This window comes from Prionailurus bengalensis, chromosome C2 (genome assembly GCF_016509475.1).
Source record: "Prionailurus bengalensis isolate Pbe53 chromosome C2, Fcat_Pben_1.1_paternal_pri, whole genome shotgun sequence".
NCBI lineage: Eukaryota > Metazoa > Chordata > Mammalia > Carnivora > Felidae > Prionailurus > Prionailurus bengalensis.
In genome coordinates this window covers 61,077,692-61,090,185 of record NC_057350.1, presented here as the reverse complement: position 1 = coordinate 61,090,185, position 12,494 = coordinate 61,077,692, and the positions used below count along the sequence as shown (strand labels likewise).

General features: G+C 41.5%; 1 protein-coding gene across 6 annotated transcripts in view; it reads left to right on the top strand.

Annotated features, from left to right (window-relative positions):
* The window catches only part of ZBTB20 (zinc finger and BTB domain containing 20), a 785,615-nt gene that overhangs the window by 702,086 nt on the left and 71,035 nt on the right, over positions 1-12,494 (top strand). The gene's annotated exons all lie outside the window — the stretch shown is intronic.

The following is a 12,494-nucleotide window of genomic DNA, read 5'->3' as shown; positions in this document are numbered from 1 at the left end:
CAGAAGCAGGAATCATTCAGCAATATCACCACAGTAGTTAGAAGGGAAAGACTTTGATGAAGAAAACAGTGGCGTCTTGTGGCTATTCATATTAAACATTTAGTCGACCATTGTACCAACTCTAAGATCTATCTACTTTGCAAAGTGAATGAAATAAGCAGAAGATTCTAGCCCCATCAGCCACATCCCACCACTGTGGTCCTGTTGTTAGGCGGGGTGATTTAGTGGTGACGATCCCTACCGTTATGCGTTTGTGTATTTGTGAGAAAAACCTAGAACTCATTTCCTCCAGAAGCCACATCCATATGGCCAGTAGCAAAGACCATCAGAGAACAGCAGTGGAGTTTTATTATGCACTCCAGCCAGATTTGCAAGTGGACCTAATGAAACATTAGTAATTCTCCTTCTTCCTCTCTCTTCTCTTCTTTTTTTATTCTTTTATTCTTTCTCTTCTTTACTTAAAACTATTTTGCTTATGGATTTGGAAAGCATTCTAAAAGGAAAAGAGACACAGTAAATCCTATTGTGAGGGAACACACACCACTTTGACATATAACCATATCCATACGCCGCTTTCTATCACTAAACAACTGATGAGCAGCAGACTAGCCCAGGTGCTGGTCTTCCAAATGGGTGTTTCCGAGGACAGTCTTTGGTTTGAACTAGCCTAGTCCACTGTTCCATGTTACTGAATAACCAAAAGAGAGAAGAAAGTTTTCCTTCTATAGGCCTAGCCCAAATGAGTGGCAGAATGTAGCCTCCATCTGTAATTTTCCATAAAGTCTTCCTCCAGCCCACTTTACACCATATTTAGAGCTGTGGGGCTCTAGGGAATGCACTCTCAAAAAGTAATGCCTGCAGTGATTGTTCTTAGGTTGGCCATGATGAGGCAGTAAGGAAATGGAGACATGCAAGTTTCAAATTTATATTATTTTTCCCTCATATACTTTTTAACTTGCCATCTGGAGCCTAATGTTTTCCTCCAAATGGGTGGTTTAAAGACAACTTACCTTTATAATTTTTGAGTCATTTTTCAGCCTGTCCTGTTATTTGCTTTTTGGTAATCACCTTAACGGGTGGCTGAGTGGGGATCATGTACGAAAAGACCTCATCGTGTCTTACAAGGCAGAGATTAGGCTCATGGGAAAAATACAAGTCTTCAGATGCACGGGTTCTCTCTCCCAAAGAGAGTGGCTCAGATTACGGTGCCTGACACTGTATCACAGGCATAGTGGGACACTGCAGCCGTGTTTTCAGTTGCTTTTCTCTCTCTGGAATTTTATGCAATGACGGTAGCCAAGAACCTTTGGAATCTCTCTCTCTCTCTCCGGTTGAGCAGAGAGGATAGGAGGAAAAGTCCTTTGAAAATCAAAGCTCGCTGGTGGTAGAGCAGCCAGCCCCGTGAGACTTCTAACCCTCCTCCTACCACGTATACCTGCCCTCCGTCTTTGGGGTTTGGGCTTTTACACACAGCTGTAGAATGTTAGAGAAGGTGTCTGTCTGCCGTGTTTGGAGTTTCTTGCTATTTCGAATTCTTTGAAGAAGAATGCTTGTTTCCTTCAGTTTATGAAACAAACTCAGTTAAACATACCCGTCATCAAGCCTGTGATGCATGATTACTCAATATATTTTAAAATAAAAAAAATCAATTGTGCTGTCCCCTTTCTCCCTCTGCTCCTCCCTGTCTGTCTCCCTTTACTGTGAGGCACTGGGAGTAGTGTGTGTGTGTGTGTGTGTGTGTGTGTGTGTGTCTGGGAGGAAGACAGACTCCCTACCTGTAAATGGCTTGCTATTATTAGACGTTCAGTTACCAGGGGTTATGTAAGACAATTGAAGCTCTGTTTTTTAACAGAGACATGATTCATGCTGCTTGTAGTAACAGTAACCACCTCCAAACGAGACAGAAACCAGACGCAGACAAAGGCTGGAGAAATCAATGCCGACTCAGTACAGCCATTCTGCTGATACCCTCTGCCTTTCAATCAGAGCAGCACTTAGGTTATCAGGATAGGAGGCCCCTGCTCATTCTGGGTCTTTTCTGTCTCCTGGGGCTGTCAGGTAAAATCATGCAGGCTGCAGAGTCGTGCAAGAGAAAACTGGGCCTCGGGAGCAGTGCCGTCTGACCTTCCTCCCCAGCTCCCTGGACGTACTGTCCCCAGGGTCTCCCCAGTGTTTCAGAAACACCTGGAAGAACAGGGATTGTCACCTGCACTGTGGCTCAGAATCCTCTGTCGCTTCTACCCAGAGAGGTTGGAACTTGGAGGTTTGGCTCACCCACTCAAGGAACTTGGCTCAAGTGATGCTCTGTGACAGACTGGGAGAGGAGGGGATAGTGTGGGATTTGACTGATTTATTACAGCTTCTCCCAAAACCTGAATGGAAATGGACTGGGCTGTCAGCTCCCACACACACAGGGGACCCATTCCTAATTCTTCTAGTGCTCATTCTTTGAGACTACAATGATTCAGTGCTTCACAATGCACACTACTTTCGCATACTCAGCTTACCTCAGCCCACAACTTTATAAGATAGGGAAAACACACATTTTGTAATCAATACTCTTTTACAGGTGAGAGGCTTTATAGCTGGAAGGTAATTATGCCATTCATTGATTCCTTGCACTTGAGTTTATAATGTTCAGAAAAGTTAGTGACTTGGCTATGGTCACATGGCTAATTCTTACCAGATCCAGAAGATGCACCAGATCTTCTGATTCTCCACCTAGTTCTCTGATTCTCAGATTCACTACAAAGCTTGTTGGCAGCCATGGTATTTTTAGGGGAAAAAATGAGGGAGGGTTCTTCTGAAAACCTTGGTTTTAAGACTAAGCTTTACTGCTCATTATCTAGGAAACTTAAACCTCTCTTCTCCACCTCAGTCTTCTCATCTAGGTAACTCATGATGGGGAGAACTCATTTTTAGAGAGTGTCCATGAAAGTACCACATAACCTTTAATGTGTCTAGATCAATGTAATGCATTGCCAGTAGGTCCCCTGTCTCTTGCCACAGGTGACATCCAGGAGAGGGATGCAGAGATCTCAGACTTCATCCAGAACATAAAAGTAAACTACCTATTTTACTACAAAAAGAAGGAACTAAGATATTTTACTGTAAAGACAGCCCATGGCTCTCAGAAAACAGCATCCTTGACCCAATGGCCTATCACACATCCAAAAGTCAGGCCACCGTTCATTTTCACTCTCAAATGTGTAAATTGTCCAGAAAGACAACGCTAAAGGAGCATGGCAGAAAAATATCTAAGCCGTTTCGCTTTACCAACCCAGTAATCTCCCACAATGAAAATCCCAGTTTTAAAAGCACTTATTTATTAATTACTACCAATAATAAATACTGTAATTCTTTCTCCTGACTTTTAACTAAGGACCATAGAATTTTTACCATTATCCTACTATTTTCACACATTACATAATACAATCTATACCTATTTTAAAGTAAACCTAAGTAAACATTTTCATTTATAAATAGTTTTTAACTAAGTCTTTGTTTATATAACACTTTGCATCCAGGAAGGTAGCAAAATACTTCACAGACTGTACTTTAAATAAAACGCATGTCCTCTTCTGCTAAAAGATGAATATCATTTGTTTCTGCTTTAGTTAGTTTTAAGGAAAAAAACTATACTCTTTTCCCTCATAATACTACTCCCTGACTAGACATCAAGACACCAAATTTCTAGTCCTAGCCTCACTACAAACTCAGTATTAGAGAACGCATTAAGTCCCAACTTCAGATAACAGCTAATCTGGAAAACGCAAAGCCTTTTAATACCTGGCGATTGCCTGAGACTTACAATTGCTGTTGCTCTTAAATGATGTGTCAGTAAAAGAACTTTATGAGAAAGATGGAATTCATTGTTTGGGGTTGCATCTTGTGCTATGGTGGTAAAGCTGCCTTGACTTCTCCAATGTAACGTGTCTTCACAATGACCCAAAGAGAAAGAGAGTTGGAATATGAGTGAAAGGAAGAGTACTGTCAGTCCTTTGACATTCTGCAGGTGGTCGCTACATACTCTGGGTATCAGGCGCGTTGTAAGCAGTGAATGTTCACACACGACTGCCCCTGACTTCCCTGTAGAGGAAAACAGCCTTTTCTTTTTTATCAGGTTACCATGATTTGATGATCATGAGTGTTAATCTCATCGTTGGTAGAGAGACATCTGTTCTAGTGGTACCTTTTGTAGGTCCTTGGATGTTCCTGGAGTATTTTACCCTTCTCCCCATTTGTTGTCAACTAATGCAAATTCCTGTTTTCACCCAAGAACACAGCTGCCTTTGCTCACCCAGGTCTAGTCTTTGTCTCCTCAAAGCATGTGTGTTACCATTTGAAGAGGTGATGATGGTAATGGTGGGTGGTATTTCTTCCCAACAAGGTGGTGGTACATTCCACCTGGGTCTGTAGCACACTAAACTCTCCCAATCGCTACAGAAATCAAATTCGGATCTACCATGTCCCAATGTTATCCATATGTATCTATGGCAACTTTTAATATGATTGTAATCCCATACTATGCACAAAGGGCTGCACTGTGTGCTAGAGTTTCTGTAATGTACAAAACAGGATCCATGCCCTAGAGAATAGACACTCTCCCCAATGATACAGAAAACAGGCATTAGACTATATGCATTTATTTTAGTGCTCAGGGAGTGGCAGAACTCAATATGGGCCAAGACAGTTTCACAAGGAAAAGTTTCATAAGGGATACATCATTTTGCATGGGCCTTGAAGAAGGGGAAAGGCTTAGATGAGAAAAAGTGATAAAGGCACTAAACAGCCAAAATACTGTGTTCAGGGGCTCAGAAATACAAATGTGCTCAGTCTTTCTGACACCCTGTAAGTTAACTGGGCTAGACCAAATGGAGTATTGACAGAAAGGAAATCTGAGAGGGCCTATTTGGTATAGATTCAGTAAACTTACATGTCCAGGCTAAAGAATCTGGAACCAGAGAAATCCATTAAACCATCTTTTCTCTAAGTATATTCTGAGGTTGATAAGTGTTCCCTCTAAAAAGGACAGGGGAATGGTTTGCAATCTAATAACTCTGGGCAATGGCGGGGGTGTCTTCAGCACCTTTACTATCCTATGCATTATAAGTTTGCAAGAGAAACATATTGCCTACAGTGTTTCCTATATTTCTGTAACCAAAGAATTTTCTTTGGGGTGCATTTTTGAGTTCTAGTGTTCCATAAAACTCATTTTGAGATATACCACCTGGAAACATTTTGAAGGGCAGGAGTTGGAGGCAGGGCTAAACACTATCTTGTGATGATTAATCTGGCACTATTATGAATGGATATGTCATCGACTACAGAGAAGAAGATATCATTGATGGGACCAAAGGGAAGGAGAAAGATCAGAAGAAAAGAGGATGACCTCCAGCATATGGAGAGAGTGTGGAAAGAGGCATAGATATATCTTGAAGAGCAAAATGATGAAAATCCAGAGATATCAGAGAAGAAGATAAGAGCCAATGAGCTTACCACACTGGATGGTCTAGATCATCTTACCAATGTAGGAGGCAAGGTCATCAACTGAAGAAGAGAATGGAGCATGAACTCAGTGAAGTAGGACATATTAAGAAAAACTACTGGAGGGGCGCCTGGGTGGCTCAGTCAGTTAAGCATCCGACTTTGCTCAGGTTCATGATCTCACGGTCCGTGAGTTCGAGCCCCACGTCGGGCTCTGTGCTGACAGCTCAGAGCCTGGAGCCTGCTTCAGATTCTGTGTCTCCCTCTCTCTCTGACCCTCCCCCATTCATGCTCTGTCTCAAAAATAAATAAACATTAAAAAAAAATTTTTTTAAAAAGAAAAACTACTGGAGATTTGTATTTAGAAGCAACGCTGAGCAGGAGTGAGGGTCCAGATGAGATGCATGTGTCAGGTTTTGTACTGAGGGTGGGAGAGAATGATACGTGGTGATGGATTCATGGTTGAAGAACACAAGAAAAGACCCTGTATACAGAGGGTCGGGGATCAAGGAAACCTGAAAGGTTATTGAGAATCATGTTGAAATGGTTGATCATAGAGTAAGGCCAGGCTGGACATAGATATCCAGTGAAGTCAGCCGGGGCCTACTAATGGCCAGGTGAAAAGAGTTGATTTCTTAGGCATTAAGGAAGGGGGTTCTCAAGCTGCGGTTGGAGCATTTGATGTCAAATGTGAAGCCTTAAAGAGTACATTGGAACGAAGATGAAGGGTATAAAGTCACTGGAGAAGGTGGTGGTAAAAATCCATGGGGGAAAATGGCAATGAGTTTTGTACTAAAGTATCGATCGAAATAGAGGGAAAATATAAATCAAATGTGGAAGGTTTGGGCGAAGGTTAAAAACAGGTTCAAGAAAGCAGCAGAGAACCATGATGCAGACTCTAGAATAAAGCTATGGCAAGCACCCCAATGAACAGGAGTGGGATGCAGGCAGGAGATCACAAGCTAGGTGTAGATTAAGATTCAGAGCACTGTGATTAAAACCTGTCCTTAAAACCCAGCTTTGCTACCCTCTCTGGCTTTATGACCTATGGTATATATTTTTCACCTTTCCTAAATGTCAGTTTTCTCATCTATAAAATCAGAATATAATCTCTACCCCCAAAGTGATTATAAGAAATGAAACTAAACGATGTATGAAAAGTGCCAAGCACAATACCTGCCACACAGCATTTAGTTAACAGGATCCAGGTTACAATGGAGGTGATGGAAGCAAGAAAAGTGGAGTGATGTTCACTCTGGAGACAGTGACAGTGTGTTCTCCAGGGTAATGTCATTTTGATATTCTTGGTGCCTATTTTCTCCATTTAGCCACAACCTGTAATGACTAGTCCAGAAAACATACTCAGTACAAGAAGCAAGGTATAGAGAACTCCGCTATAACACAAATATGCTGCACCATAGATCGTGTCCGTGTTGGAGTCCTCATTATATAGTTTCAAATGACCTTTCTGCCAGGACCTGTGGCAGACTTTCTGCTCAGGAAGATTCCAGAGTCGAGTGACTTAGAGAAAGGAGTTCTCATCACCAGTCATTCATTAAAACCAGAAAAATTATTACCATCTGTATACGTATGGATACATATGTATATATCCATATAGGATACGTATGTATTGAGATACATATCTGTCACCTGACCGGAAAGATCTCTTATTTTGAAAACAAGAATCAACTGTACCTGATAGCTCCATGTCTCCTGGGACACGCAAGTGTTATTAACAGAGTTTGTGAATTGTCAAAGAGGAATCCAGAGGTCTCTATGGAGAAAATTAACATAGATTTTATGTGACAAACAGCAGGACCTTCTATTTGCAGGGCCATCCCAGGGGTCTTCAAGCCATCAGAGGTATTTCTTCTGGACATGGGTTAACTAGTGGCTAATTAAAGAGCTAAAATATTTTAAAGTAAAATATTTCTTACAACATTGGAAAGCTGAAGATGATGGGGTTCCTGACTTGTTTGCCTGGCCATGATGCCTTCGGTGCCTTATTCTTTGAATGGTTTTTCTCACCACTTTCCAGAGGGGTGGGATTAGTGATGTAGACTTGGGAATTCATTTCAGGTGATTAGTTAAATAGTTAAAACTCAAATAGATTTCTTTAACAGGTTTAATGGTTTAACAGGTTGATGAGCAACTTAATTCCCACATCCTTCTTCTCAGGGGACTATTAGAGTTTTAAAGGCCCTTAAAAATCATAGAATCCACGTTTTCTGGAAAATGGAAAATGCTGAGCCTCCTACAGGTTAAATGACTCATCCAAGGTCATCCAGCTGGTTCTATCATTTCACTTTCCCTTTTCATCCTCTTGCTCTCTTTAACTCTCCCTCCTTTTTTCTCTCACCAATATTTTGTGTCCTACAACCACCTCTCTGCCAATTATTTCTTGGATTTATCCCACCTTTGTAAAATTTCCTAGCCTCAAATTATGAGACAGTGGGTCTTTGCCAATTAGGAAACCCTCACCACTAATTCCTCACTACATTTGGGGCAAAGAAAGGAGGGAAGTGGAACAATTTTAAATTTACTGTGATCTTTGAGACAGCTTTATCTACACCTGGGAATTGCTGTTAGACAATTAAGGTTAGTAAAGCTCGTTGAATTTCTCAGAGGAAAGGTGTTATTTGAATTATTACCAGATAATTATTGTTAAAAATAACAATAATGTAAAAAATAGGAACTTTACATGTTAGAGGCATTATCATTTTAATTTCCAATGGGGTTAGTGGAGCCCTGGGGGATCGAGGAACTTTTTTTTTTTTTTTCATAATGTGCTCTATGCCAGAAACTCCTTGAATTCTGTCTAATGCCTGATGACCTGACAAACTGGCCCAGAATCAGAAGCCGGTCATGCCGTGTGTGCTGTTAGCCAAGTTATTCAGCTTGAACTGCTCCTTCGAAAACAGTAGGAAGGCGAGAGTCAGACATAAGACCTGTGGTACCCAGACCAGTGTCATCGGCATTACCTGGGAGCTTTCTAGAAATGCAGAATCACAGACTCAGTCCCAGACATGCTGAATCAGAAATCCTGAATGATTCGTTTGTTCATTAGCGTTTGAGAAGGCCGATATAAGATGTTCTCATCTTCAAATAGAAAGGAGCTAGGAGGAAGCTCCATTTATTGATAGTTTCTGAAAGAGTTCCTTCACCTGAGGTCTGTGCTCCCGGTTTTTGTGTTTCCAGTGGCTCTGAATCATCATGGAAATAGCATAAGCCTCTTTCTTGTGCTGAGGTCACAGTGGGAACTAGAAATGTGTCCATGCTGTGTTGGAACAGTTGTATAATTAAAAAAAATAATAATAACCCAGATTTAAAGTCAGAGGGATCGGGCTCATATCTGACCTTGAATTCTGACCTCACTATCCATGGCTTTCTAATCTTGGAGTGGTTACTTGAGCTCTCTTAGTCTCACTTTTCCTCATCTGTCAAATGGGCACGCTAATACCTTCAGCACAACGTTGCTGTGGGGATTGAGGATGTATTTATGTGTAAAAATTCCCCATGCCATCCCTAACAAAAATGTAGACATCTAACAAATGGTAGCTATTATTGTTACTATTATCTTTTTTGTAAGCTTTGGTCACAAAGGCCCCCGTCTGTCATTTTAGAATGCTTTGGCTTGATTTCCAAAGAATGGGAGGAGCCACAGTGAAATGAGACCTCCACAGAAAATTCCATGCAGTGATCTGCGGCAGTGTGTTACATAACAGCTCTTCTCTCCAAGGGCTTGCAAGACAGAGCTACAGAGCCGTCAACAACAATAAAACAGACTGGAGTGGAAATGACCCACTGTCTCCCCTGCCTCTGACACCATCAAGAACTTTGCCAGCTGGGTTCCAAGAGCAGATTCTTTATTACAGTGATGATGTAAGAGGCAGAGAGAACAGCTAGATTTCTAGATTCTGGGAAGCATGCATAGCTCCAGTAGCCTCTCAAGATGATCTTTTGCTAACTAATTTGGGTGTAAATTTTAAAAAATAAAAAATAAAATTAAAAAAAAGATGATCTTTTGACTTAAAATATGAGTACATTGGATATGGAAAGCCATTGCATAGAATAAATATGAAACCTCATGAAGGCATTTTCATGGAGTGTTTTTTTTTTCAATGCTTTATTTATTTTTGAGAGAGACAAAGTGCAAGCGGGGAAGGGGCAGAGAGAGAGGAGAGAGGAAGACACAGAATCCAAAGCAGGCTCCAGGCTCCGAGCTGTCAGCACAGAGCCCGATGCGGGGCTCGAACCCACGGACCACGAGATCATGACCTGAGCCAAAGTCTGACGCTTAACCAACTGAGCCACCCAGGTGCCCCTCGTGGAGTCTTTTTTAGAGCCTAACCACCCTCTAAGCAACAAAATATACCACACTGTGCAGTAGTTCTGACTAATAGCCCCTTAGGTGTGTGGTGAGGCATGCAGGGAAGTAAGAAGGGGGATTAGGTGACAGGCTGCCAAAAAATGAAAGGAAGATTACAGCAGTGGGATGTGAGGCTAAGAAAGGGGAGTTTGAGTAAAGAACAGAAAGATTCCGTCTCCATTTAATTATAAAATGCACAACTTAAATCAAATGTTAGGCATATTTAAAACGTACACTTATCTAATTACACAATGAATTTGTATGCTTTCAGGTGATTTTTCATTGCAGTGTACTAGACATATCAGTCAGTGATATCCTTTATCATTTTAATGTAGTTGCCAGGGGGAGAAAAGAGAAGGAAGCTATATCTGGTGAAGTGTTGATAACCTGTCTGGCCATAAGATGGTTTAGTAAGAACTATAGAGAACTCTTGAGCCCAATTTGCTGTTTACGTGGCTACTGGGGTGTTGCTATCGAATGGATGTCTCGATTCATAGCATGGCTCCACCATACTGGCCAAAAAGAATATGATTAATAGTACCAAGTTTTTCCTCCAGTGAGTAACAATGAGTAAGTACTCACCTGAGAGAGGCAGATGAGGTCTTATAGCACTGTAGGCTACCATTTAAGAGCCCAGCTTTCCTGCCAAGTGAACACTACGGAGATTCCTGGAAAAGCCTGTTTTTTTCACCTAGGTGAACACTGTCATCCCCATGTGTTTACGGGGTGGAGATTTCTATCTTTGGGTGAGAGGAAAGGGTTCTGGTTGAGGATGAGGATAGAAAGGAGATTAAGCAATTACTGTTTCTCCTATCATGAGAGGAAAGAAAGTTAGAACAGACCTGGGAGCACTTACCTATGCATTTCCACAAGTGTCATGACACAAGGAGAGAAAAATAAGTGACAATGTAAACAAACTTATAGGATAAATCCCACACAAAACTAGGTGGAAAAAGTACTGATGTGGGTTGCATTATAGCAGGAATGCCAACAGCCTCTGGTTCCACAAGGTGAGAATTTAACCATAGAATTACTATGGCATGTTTTCACCAAGAACTTTAGCTGAGCCCACTGCTTTTCAAAAGCATGAGGAATTTCTTCATCCCGGTTTTCACCCTGAGTTTATCACCCCAGTGGTGTTTGCAATATTTTCATAATTGTCTCTGTGAATCATGTTAGAAAGGTTTACTTCCTTGTTCTTTGAAATCCACCTCGTTTTTTTAACGTCATTTATTTATAAAAGGGTATTTATTATTTCAGTTTATTGAAGTGAACAAGTGAAACAAAATTCTTTGTATCTTGGAACCCAGTATATGCTTGCTGGCTGTGTACCCCGTTAGCCCCTCACTCTCTCTGATCTGGTCACTGTCAACGGTCTTCTGGGCCTATTGGTGCCGAGCAAGCAGGGATAGATATTTAAAGATTCGTAACCTTTTCTATCAGTTATTCCTGCTCAACCAGGAACAGGGATGTGGCCTTGAGCAAGTAAATTCCCTTAATCTCATCTGAAAAATGAGAGGTGATGAACTTTCATGTCTTTCCAATTCAGTCTCCATTTCCATGAATCTAAGCAAGAATTTTGATTCCTTTTAACTTTGGTTCAGCAGACACCAGCCGAGCACAAGTCTGTGTGCAAGGCATTGCACACTACAGGGCACACCAGGTAAAAACTGTCTCTACTTCCTAGGAGCTTATAGAGAAGGAGCCAAATTACATAAATAACAATCCGAGTCCGTAGAACGTGCAAAGGGAGTAGTGCAGAAAGTGCTTGAGGACTCAGGACACTTTCCTTTGGGAAAGGCTTCATAAATGAGGTGGAATTTGGATGCAAAAGAACGGAACTTTGCTGCTGTGTAGGAGTAAAGGAGTAGAAATCAGACTGGGGCTATCTTGTAGAGGCCTTGAATACCAAACTGAGAAGTTTGAATTTAATCCACTAGGCAAAGAGCAAAGGAATAATATGTTTAGAATGGTACTGGAGGAAAATTAATGTGGTATTGGTGTGAAGGACTGGCTAGAGGTAAAAAGGACCTGGAGGAAGCACAGCCATAGGGAGGCCCTGGCATGAGCCCAGGCTCAGGTGATAAAGGGACAAATAGGTGTTGGGATAGAAAGTAGGTGTTGATTTAGGAAGCACAGCCTCAGCACAAACCACATCTCTTGGCAGCTGATTGGATGTGAGAAGCAAAAGAAAAGGAGGCATTGAAGATGACTCCTCCATGGTAGGACCAAGTAACTGGGTGAAGAGGGTACCAATCGATGGCAGGAAATGGGAATATAGTTTGAGGGAAGGCAATGAATTCTGTTTTAAACTTTCTGAATTAGACGTGCCTGTGCTGTATTTGATGGAGGTGTGAAGTTAGTGGCCCTACCTTATTCATCTTTTCCCGGTGCCTGATAGATGCTAAGCAAACATGCATGAATGAATAGATGAATGAATGAATGAACGAATGAACAAAGGAGTGAATGAACCAATAACCAGAGGCTATTAAGAATGTGGATCTGGAGCTCTGTAGACAAGCAGGAACTAAAGATAGTCATGTGGGTGTTCGCTATGGAGAAGTAATTGTTGAGTTCATGGAGGGTGGGTGTAGGCAAAGCCTGAGAAGAGAATCTTGAGGAATAGGTACATTTAGGG